Raw genomic sequence first — 20,571 nt, forward strand, 5'->3', positions numbered from 1 at the left:
AACACTAGCCCTATGGTGGGGAGCCCTAAATAACACTAGGACGGGCCTACCCATAGAAATCCAGTCCTAACTCCAAGCGGCCAAGCGATAGGAGCCCTAAGCTTATGTACACGTGGCCTTCCAATAGGAACCCTAACTCTATGGCGGGGATCCCTACACATAAGGCACACTAATCCTAGGGCCGGGAGCCCTACCCAGAGGAACCCTAACTCTATTTCCAAGTGGCCTACCGAGAGGAGCCCTAACCTTATTTCCATGTAGCTTACCTCTAGAAACCCCAACCGTGCCACAGGGAGCCCTCCCATAGCAACCCTAACCCTAGGGCTGGGAGCGTTAACTATAGGAATCCTAACCGTAAGGCAAAGTGGCCTACCCATAGTATCCCTAACCCTAAAGCCAAGTGGCCTACCTCTAGGAATCCAAACCCTAGGGGGTCCATACCCCTAGGAATTCTAAACCGAGGGCGAGGAGCCCTATCCATAGGAACCATAACTCTAACGCCAAGTGCCCTACCCAGAGGAAGCCTAACCCTAGGCTGGGAGCCCCAGCCATAGGTAGCTTAACCCTTACTACGTGTCTCCTACCCACAGTAACTCTAAGCCTAGAGCGGGGTGCACTACCTATAGGAACCTTAAGCATAGCGCCGGGAGCCCAAGCTCTAGTAAACGTAACCCGAGGGTGGGGAGCCCTGGCCCCAGCAACCCTATCCCTACAGTGGGGAACCCTGCCCAGAGGAACCATAAACTTAATGCTAAGTGACATGACATAGGAACCGAACCCGAACTCAAACAGGCCAAGCCATGCAAACACTAACCCTAACACAACGTGGCCAAACCCTAGGACCCCTAACCTATGGCAGGGAGCCATACCCATAGGAACTCTAACCCTAGGGCGGGAATCCCTACTCATAAGACTTCTCACCCTAACGCCGAGTGGCCTACCGATAATAGCCATAATCCTAACTCCAACTGGCCTATCCATAGGAACCCTAACCCTAACACTAAGTGGCCTACCTATAGGAAACCTCACCCTAGGGTCAGGAACCCCACCCAGAGGAATCCTAACCCTAGGGCGGGAAGCCCTGACCATAGCAACGCAATCCTAACTCCAAGAAGCCTACCGCTAGGGACCTTAATCTTATCTCCAAGTGGCTTTTCCATAGGAACCCTAACCCTAGGCGGGGAGCGCTATCAAGAGGAACCGTAACTATAACTCCAAGTTGCCTTCCCGTAGGAACCAAAACTCTAAGCCCATTCCCATAGAAACCATCACCGACTCCAAGTGGCCTACGCATAGGAACACTAACCCTATGGTGAGGAGCCCTAGCTATAAGAATCCTAACACTAGCGCGGGGAGTTCTCCCCATAGAAACCGACATCCTAAGGCTAAGTGGCATACTCACCGAACCCTAAGCCTAGGGCGGGAAGCCGAAATCTTAAGAGCCCTAACCCTAACGCCAGATGAGAGCGATTGTTAGGTGCATAGACAAATTCGCGCTGAAAACTGTGGGTAAAAAAAGGAAGTGGTTTCTCAAGCAATATTTTGCCTATAGTTGATCCAAAATTGATCCTTTTTGTGTTTTTCAAAGGCAATGGAATTTGTAAAAACTATATTTTTCTTGGAAAAGCCATATTTCGGAGAAAAGGCTTCAAACACTGTGTTTACGAAGCTTATACGTAAAACATTCTTTTTCCCATTAAAAACGCTTTTCCAATGAGAAAGAATACAGTTGAAAATATTTTACTAAGCGAGCACCAATTGGCAAGAAAATAGGTTTTTTTTGGTTTCAAAAGCTGTTTTTCAGTCCGTAAAGAATTAATTCTTTTGATCAAAAAGGGGTCGATTTCACTGAAATCTGTTTTCCTTCGACTGAAACCTCTTCCCCCCAGCTTTCTAGGAGCACAATAATTTCTCTTAAGAAAATTGTTTTGATGAGACTTCGTTTTCTTTTCAGGGAAAAAAGAGTTGTTTCCTGCAAAAGTTGATCCTTTTTCTCCCCGAAATTGATTTTCCATGTAAATATCGTTTAACAAGTTCCTTTTTCTTTTTCAACAGAGAAAGGCACTTACTCATTTTCTCCCCAAAATTGACTTGAAGAGTAAATATCGATTAACGAGTTCCATTTTTATTGGAAGACGTTACTGTGCGGAGAGAATGCTTGGGAAAAGTTATTCAGTGGAGGGAATAGACATTTCAGCCAAAACTTTAGCTTTTGTTATCAAAAACGTCTAGAAACTCTTTTGGTACAGCAAATCAGCTTTTTAGAGAAAACCGAGATTTTGCCTGCAGCGCTTGATTTTTCATCTAGGAGAACCCATAAAACAGCATTATTTTTTTTTCATTGCAAAGGCGTTTTTAAGTAAAAGTACTATGTTTTGCTCCTCTGAGTGTGATATTTTCTTCTAAAAATTGACTTTCCAGTTAATTATGGTTTCAGAGAGTCCTCCTTGGTTGCCAAAAGATAACATTTTCTTTTTGATGGAAAAAATGCTTGCGAAACCTCTTGTTTTTTCACTCACAGTTTTTCGATCCAAATTTCTTCATGGACCTACAAAGGGCTTAATAATTACTATTTTATTATTTGGCCCAAAGCAAACTTATCCGGAAGAGCCCCCTCCTCTTGTCCGTTTGCGTGAGCTAGTCTTTCGGGACCCAATCTGGTAGGTGAACTCCTTACTGGATCGGGACCAACAAGCAAATTAGGTAGAGGGATGCCACATTTCCCCCGGTTTGTGCATTCTTCGGCGGTTTAAGCATCAAATACTGGGGATGGGGCTGCAGTGCACAGGCATCTCGGGACACTTGACTGCAAAAATGTAGGTGCCAAGCGAGCTTTAGAACCTACGCGGATAGGCAGCAGCTGAAGAGGAGTATTAAATACTCTGGTATTTAAGTGCCTAAAGTGGCAGTGACGCTAGCTCAAGGAGCGACAACCAGGCGTCAGGTAGTAGCTCGACCTCAATAATGGAAGAAAAGCTGTTTTGAAAGCTCAGTGATAGGTTCATGACAGACATCAAGTAAGATGCAACAGCTGCAAAGACTAACCCTAACACCAATTGGCCAAGCCCTAGGCACTCTAACCCTAGGACGGGGAGCCCCAACTATAGGAATCCTGGGACTAATTCCAAGTGGCCTACACACAAGACCCCCCCCCAACCTTATCTCCATGTCGCCTACACAAAGACAGCCTAACTATGACTGCAAGGGTCCAACCCATAGGAACCCTCATGCGAAGGTGGGGAGCTGTCGCCGTAGGAAACCAAACCCTGTCAGGGAGCCCTACCCATAGAAACAGTAATCCTATGGTTAGAAACCCTATGGCCTAGGAACACTAGCCCTATGGTGGGTAGCCCTAGCTAACTCTAGGGCGGGGAGGCCTACCCATAGAAATCCAGTCCTAACTCCAAGCGGCCAAGCGATAGGAGCCCTAACCTTGTGTACACGTGGCCTTCCAATAGGAACCCTAACTCTATGGCGGGGATCCCTACACATAAGGCACACTAATCCTAGGGCCGGGAGCCCTACTCAGAGGAACCCTAACTCTATTTCCAAGTGGCCTACCGAGAGGAGCCCTAACCTTATTTCCATGTAGCTTACCTCTAGAAACCCCAGCCGTGCCACAGGGAGCCGTCCCATAGCAACCCTAACCCTAGGGCTGGGAGCGCTAACTATAGGAATCCTAACCGTAAGGCAAAGTGGCCTACCCAAAGTATCCCTAACCCTAAAGCCAAGTGGCCTACCTCTAGGAATCCAAACCCTAGGGGGTCCATACCCCTAGGAATTCTAAACCGAGGGCGAGGAGCCCTATCCATAGGAACCATAACTGTAACGCCAAGTGACCTACCCAGAGGAATCCTAACCCTAGGGCGGGAAGCCCTGACCATAGCAACGCAATCCTAACTCCAAGAAGCCTACCGCTAGGGACCTTAATCTTATCTCCAAGTGGCTTTTCCATAGGACCCCTAACTCTGAGATGGGGAACCCTACCCATAGGAACCCTAACCCTAGGCGGGGAGCGCTATCAAGAGGAACCGTAACTATAACTCCAAGTTGCCTTCCCGTAGGAACCAAAACTCTAAGCCCATTCCCATAGAAACCATCACCGACTCCAAGTGGCCTACGCATAGGAACACTAACCCTATGGTGAGGAGCCCTAGCAATAAGAATCCTAACACTAGCGCGGGGAGTTCTCCCCATAGAAACCGACATCCTAACGCTAAGTGGCATACTCACCGAACCCTAAGCCTAGGGCGGGAAGCCGAAATCTTCAGAGCCCTAACCCTAACGCCAGATGAGAGCGATTGTTAGGTGCATAGACAAATTCGCGCTGAAAACTGTGGGTAAAAAAAGGAAGTGGTTTCTCAAGCAATATTTTGCCTATAGCTGATCCAAAATTGATCATTTTTGTGTTTTTCAAAGGAAATGGAATGTGTAAAAACTATATTTTTCTTGGAAAAGCCATATTTCGGAGAAAAGGCTTCAAACACTGTGTTTACGAAGCTTATACGTAAAACATTCTTTTTCCCATTAAAAACGCTTTTCCAATGAGAAAGAATACAGTTGAAAATATTTTACTAAGCGAGCACCAATTGGCAAGAAAATAGGTTTTTTTTGGTTTCAAAAGCTGTTTTTCAGTCCGTAAAGAATTAATTCTTTTGATCAAAAAGGGGTCGATTTCACTGAAATCTGTTTTCCTTCGACTGAAACCTCTTCCCCCCAGCTTTCTAGGAGCACAATAATTTCTCTTAAGAAAATTGTTTTGATGAGACTTCGTTTTCTTTTCAGGGAAAAAAGAGTTCTTTCCTGCAAAAGTTGATCCTTTTTCTCGCCGAAATTGATTTTCCATGTAAATATCGTTTAACAAGTTCCTTTTTCTTTTTCAACAGAGAAAGGCACTTACTCATTTTCTCCCCAAAATTGACTTGAAGAGTAAATATCGATTAACGAGTTCCATTTTTATTGGAAGACGTTACTGTGCGGAGAGAAAGCTTGGGAAAAGTGTATTCAGTGGAGGGAATAGACATTTCAGCCAAAACTTTAGCCTTTGTTATCAAAAACGTCTAGAAACTCTTTTGGTACAGCAAATCAGCTTTTTAGAGAAAACCGAGATTTTGCCTGCAGCGGTTGATTTTTTATCTAGGAGAGCCCATAAAACAGCCTTATTTTTTTTCATTGCAAAGGCGTTTTAAGTAAAAGTACTATGTTTTGCTCCTCTGAGTGTGACATTTTCTTCTACAAATTGACTTTCCAGTTAATTATGGTTTCAGAGAGTCCTCCTTGGTTGCCAAAAGATAACAACATTTTCTTTTTGATGGAAAAAATGCTTGCGAAACCTCTTGTTTTTTCACCCACACTTTTTCGATCCAAATTTCTTCATGGACCTACAAAGGGCTTAATAATTACTATTTTATTATTTGGCCCAAAGCAAACTTATCCGGAAGAGCCCCCTCCTCTTGTCCGTTTGTGTGAGCTAGTCTTTCGGGGCCCAATCTGGTAGGTGAACTCCTTACTGGATCGGAACCCACAAGCAAATTAGGTAGAGGGATGCCACATTTCCCCCGGGTTGTGCATTCTTCGGCGGTTTAAGCATCAAATACTGGGGATGGGGCTGCACTGCACAGGCATCTCGGGACACTTCACTGCAAAAATGTAGGTGCCAAGCGAGCTTTAGAACCTACGCGGATAGGCAGCAGCTGAAGAGGAGTATTAAATACTCTGGTATTTAAGTGCCTAAAGTGGCAGTGACGCTAGCTCAAGGAGCGACAACCAGTCGTCAGGTAGTATCTCGACCTCAATAATGGAAGAAAAGCTGTTTTGAAAGCTCAGTGATAGGTTCATGACAGACATCAAGTAAGATGCAACAGCTGCAAAGACTAACCCTAACACCAATTGCCCAAGTCCTAGGGACTCTAACCCTAGGACAGGGAGCCCCAACTATAGGAATCCTGGCACTAATTCCAAGTGGCCTACACATAAGACCCCCCCCCCAACCTTATCTCCAAGTCGCCTACGCAAAGGCAGCCTAACTATGACTGCAAGGGTCCAACCCATAGGAACCCTCATGCGAAGGTGGGGAGCTGTCGCCGTAGGAACCCAAACCCTGTCAGGGAGCCCTACCCATAGAAACAGTAATCCTATGGTTAGAAACCCTATGGCCTAGGAACACTAGCCCTATGGTGGGGAGCCCTAAATAACACTAGGACGGGCCTACCCATAGAAATCCAGTCCTAACTCCAAGCGGCCAAGCGATAGGAGCCCTAAGCTTATGTACACGTGGCCTTCCAATAGGAACCCTAACTCTATGGCGGGGATCCCTACACATAAGGCACACTAATCCTAGGGCCGGGAGCCCTACCCAGAGGAACCCTAACTCTATTTCCAAGTGGCCTACCGAGAGGAGCCCTAACCTTATTTCCATGTAGCTTACCTCTAGAAACCCCAACCGTGCCACAGGGAGCCCTCCCATAGCAACCCTAACCCTAGGGCTGGGAGCGCTAACTATAGGAATCCTAACCGTAAGGCAAAGTGGCCTACCCATAGTATCCCTAACCCTAAAGCCAAGTGGCCTACCTCTAGGAATCCAAACCCTAGGGGGTCCATACCCCTAGGAATTCTAAATCGAGGGCGAGGAGCCCTATCCATAGGATCCATAACTCTAACGCCAAGTGCCCTACCCAGAGGAAGCCTAACCCTAGGCTGGGAGCCCCAGCCATAGGTAGCTTAACCCTTACTACGTGTCTCCTACCCACAGTAACTCTAAGCCTAGAGCGGGGTGCACTACCTATAGGAACCTTAAGCATAGCGCCGGGAGCCCAAGCTCTAGTAAACGTAACCCGAGGGTGGGGAGCCCTGGCCCCAGCAACCCTATCCCTACAGTGGGGAACCCTGCCCAGAGGAACCATAAACTTAATGCTAAGTGACATGACATAGGAACCCGAACCCGAACTCAAACAGGCCAAGCCATGCAAACACTAACCCTAAGACAACGTGGCCAAGCCCTAGGACCCCTAACCTATGTCAGGGAGCCATACCCATAGGAACTCTAACCCTAGGGCTGGAAGCCCTACTCATAAGACTTCTCACCCTAACGCCGAGTGGCCTACCGATAATAGCCATAATCCTAACTCCAACTGGCCTATCCATAGGAACCCTAACCCTAACACTAAGTGGCCTACCTATAGGAAACCTCACCCTAGGGTCAGGAACCCCACCCAGAGGAATCCTAACCCTAGGGCGGGAAGCCCTGACCATAGCAACGCAATCCTAACTCCAAGAAGCCTACCGCTAGGGACCTTAATCTTATCTCCAAGTGGCTTTTCCATAGGACCCCTAACTCTGAGATGGGGAACCCTACCCATAGGAACCCTAACCCTAGGCGGGGAGCGCTATCAAGAGGAACCGTAACTATAACTCCAAGTTGCCTTCCCGTAGGAACCAAAACTCTAAGCCCATTCCCATAGAAACCATCACCGACTCCAAGTGGCCTACGCATAGGAACACTAACCCTATGGTGAGGAGCCCTAGCTATAAGAATCCTAACACTAGCGCGGGGAGTTCTCCCCATAGAAACCGACATCCTAACGCTAAGTGGCATACTCACCGAACCCTAAGCCTAGGGCGGGAAGCCGAAATCTTAAGAGCCCTAACCCTAACGCCAGATGAGAGCGATTGTTAGGTGCATAGACAAATTCGCGCTGAAAACTGTGGGTAAAAAAAGGAAGTGGTTTCTCAAGCAATATTTTGCCTATAGTTGATCCAAAATTGATCCTTTTTGTGTTTTTCAAAGGCAATGGAATTTGTAAAAACTATATTTTTCTTGGAAAAGCCATATTTCGGAGAAAAGGCTTCAAACACTGTGTTTACGAAGCTTATACGTAAAACATTCTTTTTCCCATTAAAAACGCTTTTCCAATGAGAAAGAATACAGTTGAAAATATTTTACTAAGCGAGCACCAATTGGCAAGAAAATAGGTTTTTTTTGGTTTCAAAAGCTGTTTTTCAGTCCGTAAAGAATTAATTCTTTTGATCAAAAAGGGGTCGATTTCACTGAAATCTGATTTCCTTCGACTCTTCCCCCCAGCTTTCTAGCGGCACAATAATTTCTTTTAAGAAAATTGTTTTGATGAGACTTCGATTTCTTTTCAGGGAAAAAAGAGTTCTTTCCTGCAAAAGTTGATCCTTTTTCTCCCCGAAATTGATTTTCCATGTAAATATCGTTTAACAAGTTCCTTTTTCTTTTTCAACAGAGAAAGGCACTTACTCCTTTTCTCCCCAAAATTGACTTGAAGAGTAAATATCGATTAACGAGTTCCATTTTTATTGGAAGACGTTACTGTGCGGAGAGAAAGCTTGGGAAAAGTTATTCAGTGGAGGGAATAGACATTTCAGCCAAAACTTTAGCTTTTGTTATCAAAAACGTCTAGAAACTCTTTTGGTACAGCAAATCAGCTTTTTAGAGAAAACCGAGATTTTGCCTGCAGCGGTTGATTTTTCATCTAGGAGAACCCATAAAACAGCATTTTTTTTTTTTCATTGCAAAGGCGTTTTTAAGTAAAAGTACTATGTTTTGCTCCTCTGAGTGTGACATTTTCTTCTAAAAATTGACTTTCCAGTTAATTATGGTTTCAGAGAGTCCTCCTTGGTTGCCAAAAGATAACATTTTCTTTTTGATGGAAAAAATGCTTGCGAAACCTCTTGTTTTTTCACTCACAGTTTTTCGATCCAAATTTCTTCATGGACCTACAAAGGGCTTAATAATTACTATTTTATTATTTGGCCCAAAGCAAACTTATCCGGAAGAGCCCCCTCCTCTTGTCCGTTTGCGTGAGCTAGTCTTTCGGGGCCCAATCTGGTAGGTGAACTCCTTACTGGATCGGAACCCACAAGCAAATTAGGTAGAGGGATGCCACATTTCCCCCGGGTTGTGCATTCTTCGGCGGTTTAAGCATCAAATACTGGGGATGGGGCTGCACTGCACAGGCATCTCGGGACACTTCACTGCAAAAATGTAGGTGCCAAGCGAGCTTTAGAACCTACGCGGATAGGCAGCAGCTGAAGAGGAGTATTAAATACTCTGGTATTTAAGTGCCTAAAGTGGCAGTGACGCTAGCTCAAGGAGCGACAACCAGGCGTCAGGTAGTATCTCGACCTCAATAATGGAAGAAAAGCTGTTTTGAAAGCTCAGTGATAGGTTCATGACAGACATCAATTAAGATGCAAAAGCTGCAAAGATTAACCCTAACACCAATTGCCCAAGTCCTAGGGACTCTAACCCTAGGACAGGGAGCCCCAACTATAGGAATCCTGGCACTAATTCCAAGTGGCCTACACATAAGACCCCCCCCCCCAACCTTATCTCCAAGTCGCCTACGCAAAGGCAGCCTAACTATGACTGCAAGGGTCCAACCCATAGGAACCCTCATGCGAAGGTGGGGAGCTGTCGCCGTAGGAACCCAAACCCTGTCAGGGAGCCCTACCCATAGAAACAGTAATCCTATGGTTAGAAACCCTATGGCCTAGGAACACTAGCCCTATGGTGGGGAGCCCTAAATAACACTAGGACGGGCCTACCCATAGAAATCCAGTCCTAACTCCAAGCGGCCAAGCGATAGGAGCCCTAAGCTTATGTACACGTGGCCTTCCAATAGGAACCCTAACTCTATGGCGGGGATCCCTACACATAAGGCACACTAATCCTAGGGCCGGGAGCCCTACCCAGAGGAACCCTAACTCTATTTCCAAGTGGCCTACCGAGAGGAGCCCTAACCTTATTTCCATGTAGCTTACCTCTAGAAACCCCAACCGTGCCACAGGGAGCCCTCCCATAGCAACCCTAACCCTAGGGCTGGGAGCGCTAACTATAGGAATCCTAACCGTAAGGCAAAGTGGCCTACCCATAGTATCCCTAACCCTAAAGCCAAGTGGCCTACCTCTAGGAATCCAAACCCTAGGGGGTCCATACCCCTAGGAATTCTAAACCGAGGGCGAGGAGCCCTATCCATAGGAACCATAACTCTAACGCCAAGTGCCCTACCCAGAGGAAGCCTAACCGTAGGCTGGGAGCCCCAGCCATAGGTAGCTTAACCCTTACTACGTGTCTCCTACCCACAGTAACTCTAAGCCTAGAGCGGGGTGCACTACCTATAGGAACCTTAAGCATAGCGCCGGGAGCCCAAGCTCTAGTAAACGTAACCCGAGGGTGGGGAGCCCTGGCCCCAGCAACCCTATCCCTACAGTGGGGAACCCTGCCCAGAGGAACCATAAACTTAATGCTAAGTGACATGACATAGGAACCGAACCCGAACTCAAACAGGCCAAGCCATGCAAACACTAACCCTAACACAACGTGGCCAAACCCTAGGACCCCTAACCTATGGCAGGGAGCCATACCCATAGGAACTCTAACCCTAGGGCGGGAATCCCTACTCATAAGACTTCTCACCCTAACGCCGAGTGGCCTACCGATAATAGCCATAATCCTAACTCCAACTGGCCTATCCATAGGAACCCTAACCCTAACACTAAGTGGCCTACCTATAGGAAACCTCACCCTAGGGTCAGGAACCCCACCCAGAGGAATCCTAACCCTAGGGCGGGAAGCCCTGACCATAGCAACGCAATCCTAACTCCAAGAAGCCTACCGCTAGGGACCTTAATCTTATCTCCAAGTGGCTTTTCCATAGGAACCCTAACCCTAGGCGGGGAGCGCTATCAAGAGGAACCGTAACTATAACTCCAAGTTGCCTTCCCGTAGGAACCAAAACTCTAAGCCCATTCCCATAGAAACCATCACCGACTCCAAGTGGCCTACGCATAGGAACACTAACCCTATGGTGAGGAGCCCTAGCTATAAGAATCCTAACACTAGCGCGGGGAGTTCTCCCCATAGAAACCGACATCCTAACGCTAAGTGGCATACTCACCGAACCCTAAGCCTAGGGCGGGAAGCCGAAATCTTAAGAGCCCTAACCCTAACGCCAGATGAGAGCGATTGTTAGGTGCATAGACAAATTCGCGCTGAAAACTGTGGGTAAAAAAAGGAAGTGGTTTCTCAAGCAATATTTTGCCTATAGTTGATCCAAAATTGATCCTTTTTGTGTTTTTCAAAGGAAATGGAATTTGTAAAAACTATATTTTTCTTGGAAAAGCCATATTTCGGAGAAAAGGCTTCAAACACTGTGTTTACGAAGCTTATACGTAAAACATTCTTTTTCCCATTAAAAACGCTTTTCCAATGAGAAAGAATACAGTTGAAAATATTTTACTAAGCGAGCACCAATTGGCAAGAAAATAGGTTTTTTTTGGTTTCAAAAGCTGTTTTTCAGTCCGTAAAGAATTAATTCTTTTGATCAAAAAGGGGTCGATTTCACTGAAATCTGATTTCCTTCGACTCTTCCCCCCAGCTTTCTAGCGGCACAATAATTTCTTTTAAGAAAATTGTTTTGATGAGACTTCGATTTCTTTTCAGGGAAAAAAGAGTTCTTTCCTGCAAAAGTTGATCCTTTTTCTCCCCGAAATTGATTTTCCATGTAAATATCGTTTAACAAGTTCCTTTTTCTTTTTCAACAGAGAAAGGCACTTACTCCTTTTCTCCCCAAAATTGACTTGAAGAGTAAATATCGATTAACGAGTTCCATTTTTATTGGAAGACGTTACTGTGCGGAGAGAAAGCTTGGGAAAAGTTATTCAGTGGAGGGAATAGACATTTCAGCCAAAACTTTAGCTTTTGTTATCAAAAACGTCTAGAAACTCTTTTGGTACAGCAAATCAGCTTTTTAGAGAAAACCGAGATTTTGCCCGCAGCGGTTGATTTTTCATCTAGGAGAACCCATAAAACAGCATTATTTTTTTTTCATTGCAAAGGCGTTTTTAAGTAAAAGTACTATGTTTTGCTCCTCTGAGTGTGACATTTTCTTCTAAAAATTGACTTTCCAGTTAATTATGGTTTCAGAGAGTCCTCCTTGGTTGCCAAAAGATAACATTTTCTTTTTGATGGAAAAAATGCTTGCGAAACCTCTTGTTTTTTCACTCACAGTTTTTCGATCCAAATTTCTTCATGGACCTACAAAGGGCTTAATAATTACTATTTTATTATTTGGCCCAAAGCAAACTTATCCGGAAGAGCCCCCTCCTCTTGTCCGTTTGCGTGAGCTAGTCTTTCGGGGCCCAATCTGGTAGGTGAACTCCTTACTGGATCGGAACCCACAAGCAAATTAGGTAGAGGGATGCCACATTTCCCCCGGGTTGTGCATTCTTCGGCGGTTTAAGCATCAAATACTGGGGATGGGGCTGCACTGCACAGGCATCTCGGGACACTTCACTGCAAAAATGTAGGTGCCAAGCGAGCTTTAGAACCTACGCGGATAGGCAGCAGCTGAAGAGGAGTATTAAATACTCTGGTATTTAAGTGCCTAAAGTGGCAGTGACGCTAGCTCAAGGAGCGACAACCAGGCGTCAGGTAGTATCTCGACCTCAATAATGGAAGAAAAGCTGTTTTGAAAGCTCAGTGATAGGTTCATGACAGACATCAATTAAGATGCAAAAGCTGCAAAGACTAACCCTAACACCAATTGCCCAAGTCCTAGGGACTCTAACCCTAGGACAGGGAGCCCCAACTATAGGAATCCTGGCACTAATTCCAAGTGGCCTACACATAAGACCCCCCCCCCCAACCTTATCTCCAAGTCGCCTACGCAAAGGCAGCCTAACTATGACTGCAAGGGTCCAACCCATAGGAACCCTCATGCGAAGGTGGGGAGCTGTCGCCGTAGGAACCCAAACCCTGTCAGGGAGCCCTACCCATAGAAACAGTAATCCTATGGTTAGAAACCCTATGGCCTAGGAACACTAGCCCTATGGTGGGGAGCCCTAAATAACACTAGGACGGGCCTACCCATAGAAATCCAGTCCTAACTCCAAGCGGCCAAGCGATAGGAGCCCTAAGCTTATGTACACGTGGCCTTCCAATAGGAACCCTAACTCTATGGCGGGGATCCCTACACATAAGGCACACTAATCCTAGGGCCGGGAGCCCTACTCAGAGGAACCCTAACTCTATTTCCAAGTGGCCTACCGAGAGGAGCCCTAACCTTATTTCCATGTAGCTTACCTCTAGAAACCCCAACCGTGCCACAGGGAGCCCTCCCATAGCAACCCTAACCCTAGGGCTGGGAGCGCTAACTATAGGAATCCTAACCGTAAGGCAAAGTGGCCTACCCATAGTATCCCTAACCCTAAAGCCAAGTGGCCTACCTCTAGGAATCCAAACCCTAGGGGGTCCATACCCCTAGGAATTCTAAACCGAGGGCGAGGAGCCCTATCCATAGGAACCATAACTCTAACGCCAAGTGCCCTACCCAGAGGAAGCCTAACCCTAGGCTGGGAGCCCCAGCCATAGGTAGCTTAACCCTTACTACGTGTCTCCTACCCACAGTAACTCTAAGCCTAGAGCGGGGTGCACTACCTATAGGAACCTTAAGCATAGCGCCGGGAGCCCAAGCTCTAGTAAACGTAACCCGAGGGTGGGGAGCCCTGGCCCCAGCAACCCTATCCCTACAGTGGGGAACCCTGCCCAGAGGAACCATAAACTTAATGCTAAGTGACATGACATAGGAACCGAACCCGAACTCAAACAGGCCAAGCCATGCAAACACTAACCCTAACACAACGTGGCCAAACCCTAGGACCCCTAACCTATGGCAGGGAGCCATACCCATAGGAACTCTAACCCTAGGGCGGGAATCCCTACTCATAAGACTTCTCACCCTAACGCCGAGTGGCCTACCGATAATAGCCATAATCCTAACTCCAACTGGCCTATCCATAGGAACCCTAACCCTAACACTAAGTGGCCTACCTATAGGAAACCTCACCCTAGGGTCAGGAACCCCACCCAGAGGAATCCAACCCTAGGGCGGGAAGCCCTGACCATAGCAACGCAATCCTAACTCCAAGAAGCCTACCGCTAGGGACCTTAATCTTATCTCCAAGTGGCTTTTCCATAGGAACCCTAACCCTAGGCGGGGAGCGCTATCAAGAGGAACCGTAACTATAACTCCAAGTTGCCTTCCCGTAGGAACCAAAACTCTAAGCCCATTCCCATAGAAACCATCACCGACTCCAAGTGGCCTACGCATAGGAACACTAACCCTATGGTGAGGAGCCCTAGCTATAAGAATCCTAACACTAGCGCGGGGAGTTCTCCCCATAGAAACCGACATCCTAAGGCTAAGTGGCATACTCACCGAACCCTAAGCCTAGGGCGGGAAGCCGAAATCTTAAGAGCCCTAACCCTAACGCCAGATGAGAGCGATTGTTAGGTGCATAGACAAATTCGCGCTGAAAACTGTGGGTAAAAAAAGGAAGTGGTTTCTCAAGCAATATTTTGCCTATAGTTGATCCAAAATTGATCCTTTTTGTGTTTTTCAAAGGAAATGGAATTTGTAAAAACTATATTTTTCTTGGAAAAGCCATATTTCGGAGAAAAGGCTTCAAACACTGTGTTTACGAAGCTTATACGTAAAACATTCTTTTTCCCATTAAAAACGCTTTTCCAATGAGAAAGAATACAGTTGAAAATATTTTACTAAGCGAGCACCAATTGGCAAGAAAATAGGTTTTTTTTGGTTTCAAAAGCTGTTTTTCAGTCCGTAAAGAATTAATTCTTTTGATCAAAAAGGGGTCGATTTCACTGAAATCTGATTTCCTTCGACTCTTCCCCCCAGCTTTCTAGCGGCACAATAATTTCTTTTAAGAAAATTGTTTTGATGAGACTTCGATTTCTTTTCAGGGAAAAAAGAGTTGTTTCCTGCAAAAGTTGATCCTTTTTCTCCCCGAAATTGATTTTCCATGTAAATATCGTTTAACAAGTTCCTTTTTCTTTTTCAACAGAGAAAGGCACTTACTCCTTTTCTCCCCAAAATTGACTTGAAGAGTAAATATCGATTAACGAGTTCCATTTTTATTGGAAGACGTTACTGTGCGGAGAGAAAGCTTGGGAAAAGTTATTCAGTGGAGGGAATAGACATTTCAGCCAAAACTTTAGCTTTTGTTATCAAAAACGTCTAGAAACTCTTTTGGTACAGCAAATCAGCTTTTTAGAGAAAACCGAGATTTTGCCTGCAGCGGTTGATTTTTCATCTAGGAGAACCCATAAAACAGCATTATTTTTTTTTCATTGCAAAGGCGTTTTTAAGTAAAAGTACTATGTTTTGCTCCTCTGAGTGTGACATTTTCTTCTAAAAATTGACTTTCCAGTTAATTATGATTTCAGAGAGTCCTCCTTGGTTGCCAAAAGATAACATTTTCTTTTTGATGGAAAAAATGCTTGCGAAACCTCTTGTTTTTTCACTCACAGTTTTTCGATCCAAATTTCTTCATGGACCTACAAAGGGCTTAATAATTACTATTTTATTATTTGGCCCAAAGCAAACTTATCCGGCAGAGCCCCCTCCTCTTGTCCGTTTGCGTGAGCTAGTCTTTCGGGGCCCAATCTGGTAGGTGAACTCCTTACTGGATCGGAACCCACAAGCAAATTAGGTAGAGGGATGCCACATTTCCCCCGGGTTGTGCATTCTTCGGCGGTTTAAGCATCAAATACTGGGGATGGGGCTGCACTGCACAGGCATCTCGGGACACTTGACTGCAAAAATGTAGGTGCCAAGCGAGCTTTAGAACCTACGCGGATAGGCAGCAGCTGAAGAGGAGTATTAAATACTCTGGTATTTAAGTGCCTAAAGTGGCAGTGACGCTAGCTCAAGGAGCGACAACCAGGCGTCAGGTAGTATCTCGACCTCAATAATGGAAGAAAAGCTGTTTTGAAAGCTCAGTGATAGGTTCATGACAGACATCAATTAAGATGCAAAAGCTGCAAAGACTAACCCTAACACCAATTGCCCAAGTCCTAGGGACTCTAACCCTAGGACAGGGAGCCCCAACTATAGGAATCCTGGCACTAATTCCAAGTGGCCTACACATAAGACCCCCCCCCCCAACCTTATCTCCAAGTCGTCTACGCAAAGGCAGCCTAACTATGACTGCAAGGGTCCAACCCATAGGAACCCTCATGCGAAGGTGGGGAGCTGTCGCCGTAGGAACCCAAACCCTGTCAGGGAGCCCTACCCATAGAAACAGTAATCCTATGGTTAGAAACCCTATGGCCTAGGAACACTAGCCCTATGGTGGGGAGCCCTAAATAACACTAGGACGGGCCTACCCATAGAAATCCAGTCCTAACTCCAAGCGGCCAAGCGATAGGAGCCCTAAGCTTATGTACACGTGGCCTTCCAATAGGAACCCTAACTCTATGGCGGGGATCCCTACACATAAGGCACACTAATCCTAGGGCCGGGAGCCCTACCCAGAGGAACCCTAACTCTATTTCCAAGTGGCCTACCGAGAGGAGCCCTAACCTTATTTCCATGTAGCTTACCTCTAGAAACCCCAACCGTGCCACAGGGAGCCCTCCCATAGCAACCCTAACCCTAGGGCTGGGAGCGTTAACTATAGGAATCCTAACCGTAAGGCAAAGTGGCCTACCCATAGTATCCCTAACCCTAAAGCCAAGTGGCCTACCTCTAGGAATCCAAACCCTAGGGGGTCCATACCCCTAGGAATTCTAAACCGAGGGCGAGGAGCCCTATCCATAGGAACCATAACTCTAACGCCAAGTGCCCTACCCAGAGGAAGCCTAACCGTAGGCTGGGAGCCCCAGCCATAGGTAGCTTAACCCTTACTACGTGTCTCCTACCCACAGTAACTCTAAGCCTAGAGCGGGGTGCACTACCTATAGGAACCTTAAGCATAGCGCCGGGAGCCCAAGCTCTAGTAAACGTAACCCGAGGGTGGGGAGCCCTGGCCCCAGCAACCCTATCCCTACAGTGGGGAACCCTGCCCAGAGGAACCATAAACTTAATGCTAAGTGACATGACATAGGAACCGAACCCGAACTCAAACAGGCCAAGCCATGCAAACACTAACTCTAACACAACGTGGCCAAACCCTAGGACCCCTAACCTATGGCAGGGAGCCATACCCATAGGAACTCTAACCCTAGGGCGGGAATCCCTACTCATAAGACTTCTCACCCTAACGCCGAGTGGCCTACCGATAATAGCCATAATCCTAACTCCAACTGGCCTATCCATAGGAACCCTAACCCTAACACTAAGTGGCCTACCTATAGGAAACCTCACCCTAGGGTCAGGAACCCCACCCAGAGGAATCCTAACCCTAGGGCGGGAAGCCCTGACCATAGCAACGCAATCCTAACTCCAAGAAGCCTACCGCTAGGGACCTTAATCTTATCTCCAAGTGGCTTTTCCATAGGAACCCTAACCCTAGGCGGGGAGCGCTATCAAGAGGAACCGTAACTATAACTCCAAGTTGCCTTCCCGTAGGAACCAAAACTCTAAGCCCATTCCCATAGAAACCATCACCGACTCCAAGTGGCCTACGCATAGGAACACTAACCCTATGGTGAGGAGCCCTAGCTATAAGAATCCTAACACTAGCGCGGGGAGTTCTCCCCATAGAAACCGACATCCTAACGCTAAGTGGCATACTCACCGAACCCTAAGCCTAGGGCGGGAAGCCGAAATCTTAAGAGCCCTAACCCTAACGCCAGATGAGAGCGATTGTTAGGTGCATAGACAAATTCGCGCTGAAAACTGTGGGTAAAAAAAGGAAGTGGTTTCTCAAGCAATATTTTGCCTATAGTTGATCCAAAATTGATCCTTTTTGTGTTTTTCAAAGGCAATGGAATTTGTAAAAACTATATTTTTCTTGGAAAAGCCATATTTCGGAGAAAAGGCTTCAAACACTGTGTTTACGAAGCTTATACGTAAAACATTCTTTTTCCCATTAAAAACGCTTTTCCAATGAGAAAGAATACAGTTGAAAATATTTTACTAAGCGAGCACCAATTGGCAAGAAAATAGGTTTTTTTTGGTTTCAAAAGCTGTTTTTCAGTCCGTAAAGAATTAATTCTTTTGATCAAAAAGGGGTCGATTTCACTGAAATCTGTTTTCCTTCGACTGAAACCTCTTCCCCCCAGCTTTCTAGGAGCACAATAATTTCTCTTAAGAAAATTGTTTTGATGAGACTTCGTTTTCTTTTCAGGGAAAAAAGAGTTGTTTCCTGCAAAAGTTGATCCTTTTTCTCCCCGAAATTGATTTTCCATGTAAATATCGTTTAACAAGTTCCTTTTTCTTTTTCAACAGAGAAAGGCACTTACTCATTTTCTCCCCAAAATTGACTTGAAGAGTAAATATCGATTAACGAGTTCCATTTTTATTGGAAGACGTTACTGTGCGGAGAGAATGCTTGGGAAAAGTTATTCAGTGGAGGGAATAGACATTTCAGCCAAAACTTTAGCTTTTGTTATCAAAAACGTCTAGAAACTCTTTTGGTACAGCAAATCAGCTTTTTAGAGAAAACCGAGATTTTGCCTGCAGCGGTTGATTTTTCATCTAGGAGAACCCATAAAACAGCATTATTTTTTTTTCATTGCAAAGGCGTTTTTAAGTAAAAGTACTATGTTTTGCTCCTCTGAGTGTGATATTTTCTTCTAAAAATTGACTTTCCAGTTAATTATGGTTTCAGAGAGTCCTCCTTGGTTGCCAAAAGATAACATTTTCTTTTTGATGGAAAAAATGCTTGCGAAACCTCTTGTTTTTTCACTCACAGTTTTTCGATCCAAATTTCTTCATGGACCTACAAAGGGCTTAATAATTACTATTTTATTATTTGGCCCAAAGCAAACTTATCCGGAAGAGCCCCCTCCTCTTGTCCGTTTGCGTGAGCTAGTCTTTCGGGACCCAATCTGGTAGGTGAACTCCTTACTGGATCGGGACCAACAAGCAAATTAGGTAGAGGGATGCCACATTTCCCCCGGTTTGTGCATTCTTCGGCGGTTTAAGCATCAAATACTGGGGATGGGGCTGCAGTGCACAGGCATCTCGGGACACTTGACTGCAAAAATGTAGGTGCCAAGCGAGCTTTAGAACCTACGCGGATAGGCAGCAGCTGAAGAGGAGTATTAAATACTCTGGTATTTAAGTGCCTAAAGTGGCAGTGACGCTAGCTCAAGGAGCGACAACCAGGCGTCAGGTAGTAGCTCGACCTCAATAATGGAAGAAAAGCTGTTTTGAAAGCTCAGTGATAGGTTCATGACAGACATCAAGTAAGATGCAACAGCTGCAAAGACTAACCCTAACACCAATTGGCCAAGCCCTAGGCACTCTAACCCTAGGACGGGGAGCCCCAACTATAGGAATCCTGGGACTAATTCCAAGTGGCCTACACACAAGACCCCCCCCCAACCTTATCTCCATGTCGCCTACACAAAGACAGCCTAACTATGACTGCAAGGGTCCAACCCATAGGAACCCTCATGCGAAGGTGGGGAGCTGTCGCCGTAGGAAACCAAACCCTGTCAGGGAGCCCTACCCATAGAAACAGTAATCCTATGGTTAGAAACCCTATGGCCTAGGAACACTAGCCCTATGGTGGGTAGCCCTAGCTAACTCTAGGGCGGGGAGGCCTACCCATAGAAATCCAGTCCTAACTCCAAGCGGCCAAGCGATAGGAGCCCTAACCTTGTGTACACGTGGCCTTCCAATAGGAACCCTAACTCTATGGCGGGGATCCCTACACATAAGGCACACTAATCCTAGGGCCGGGAGCCCTACTCAGAGGAACCCTAACTCTATTTCCAAGTGGCCTACCGAGAGGAGCCCTAACCTTATTTCCATGTAGCTTACCTCTAGAAACCCCAGCCGTGCCACAGGGAGCCGTCCGATAGCAACCCTAACCCTAGGGCTGGGAGCGCTAACTATAGGAATCCTAACCGTAAGGCAAAGTGGCCTACCCAAAGTATCCCTAACCCTAAAGCCAAGTGGCCTACCTCTAGGAATCCAAACCCTAGGGGGTCCATACCCCTAGGAATTCTAAACCGAGGGCGAGGAGCCCTATCCACAGGAACCATAACTGTAACGCCAAGTGACCTACCCAGAGGAATCCTAACCCTAGGGCGGGAAGCCCTGACCATAGCAACGCAATCCTAACTCCAAGAAGCCTACCGCTAGGGACCTTAATCTTATCTCCAAGTGGCTTTTCCATAGGACCCCTAACTCTGAGATGGGGAACCCTACCCATAGGAACCCTAACCCTAGGCGGGGAGCGCTATCAAGAGGAACCGTAACTATAACTCCAAGTTGCCTTCCCGTAGGAACCAAAACTCTAAGCCCATTCCCATAGAAACCATCACCGACTCCAAGTGGCCTACGCATAGGAACACTAACCCTATGGTGAGGAGCCCTAGCTATAAGAATCCTAACACTAGCGCGGGGAGTTCTCCCCATAGAAACCGACATCCTAACGCTAAGTGGCATACTCACCGAACCCTAAGCCTAGGGCGGGAAGCCGAAATCTTCAGAGCCCTAACCCTAACGCCAGATGAGAGCGATTGTTAGGTGCATAGACAAATTCGCGCTGAAAACTGTGGGTAAAAAAAGGAAGTGGTTTCTCAAGCAATATTTTGCCTATAGCTGATCCAAAATTGATCCTTTTTGT

The sequence above is a fragment of the Emys orbicularis genome, chromosome 2, assembly GCF_028017835.1.
Source record: "Emys orbicularis isolate rEmyOrb1 chromosome 2, rEmyOrb1.hap1, whole genome shotgun sequence".
In the NCBI taxonomy this organism is placed as follows: Eukaryota; Metazoa; Chordata; order Testudines; family Emydidae; genus Emys; species Emys orbicularis.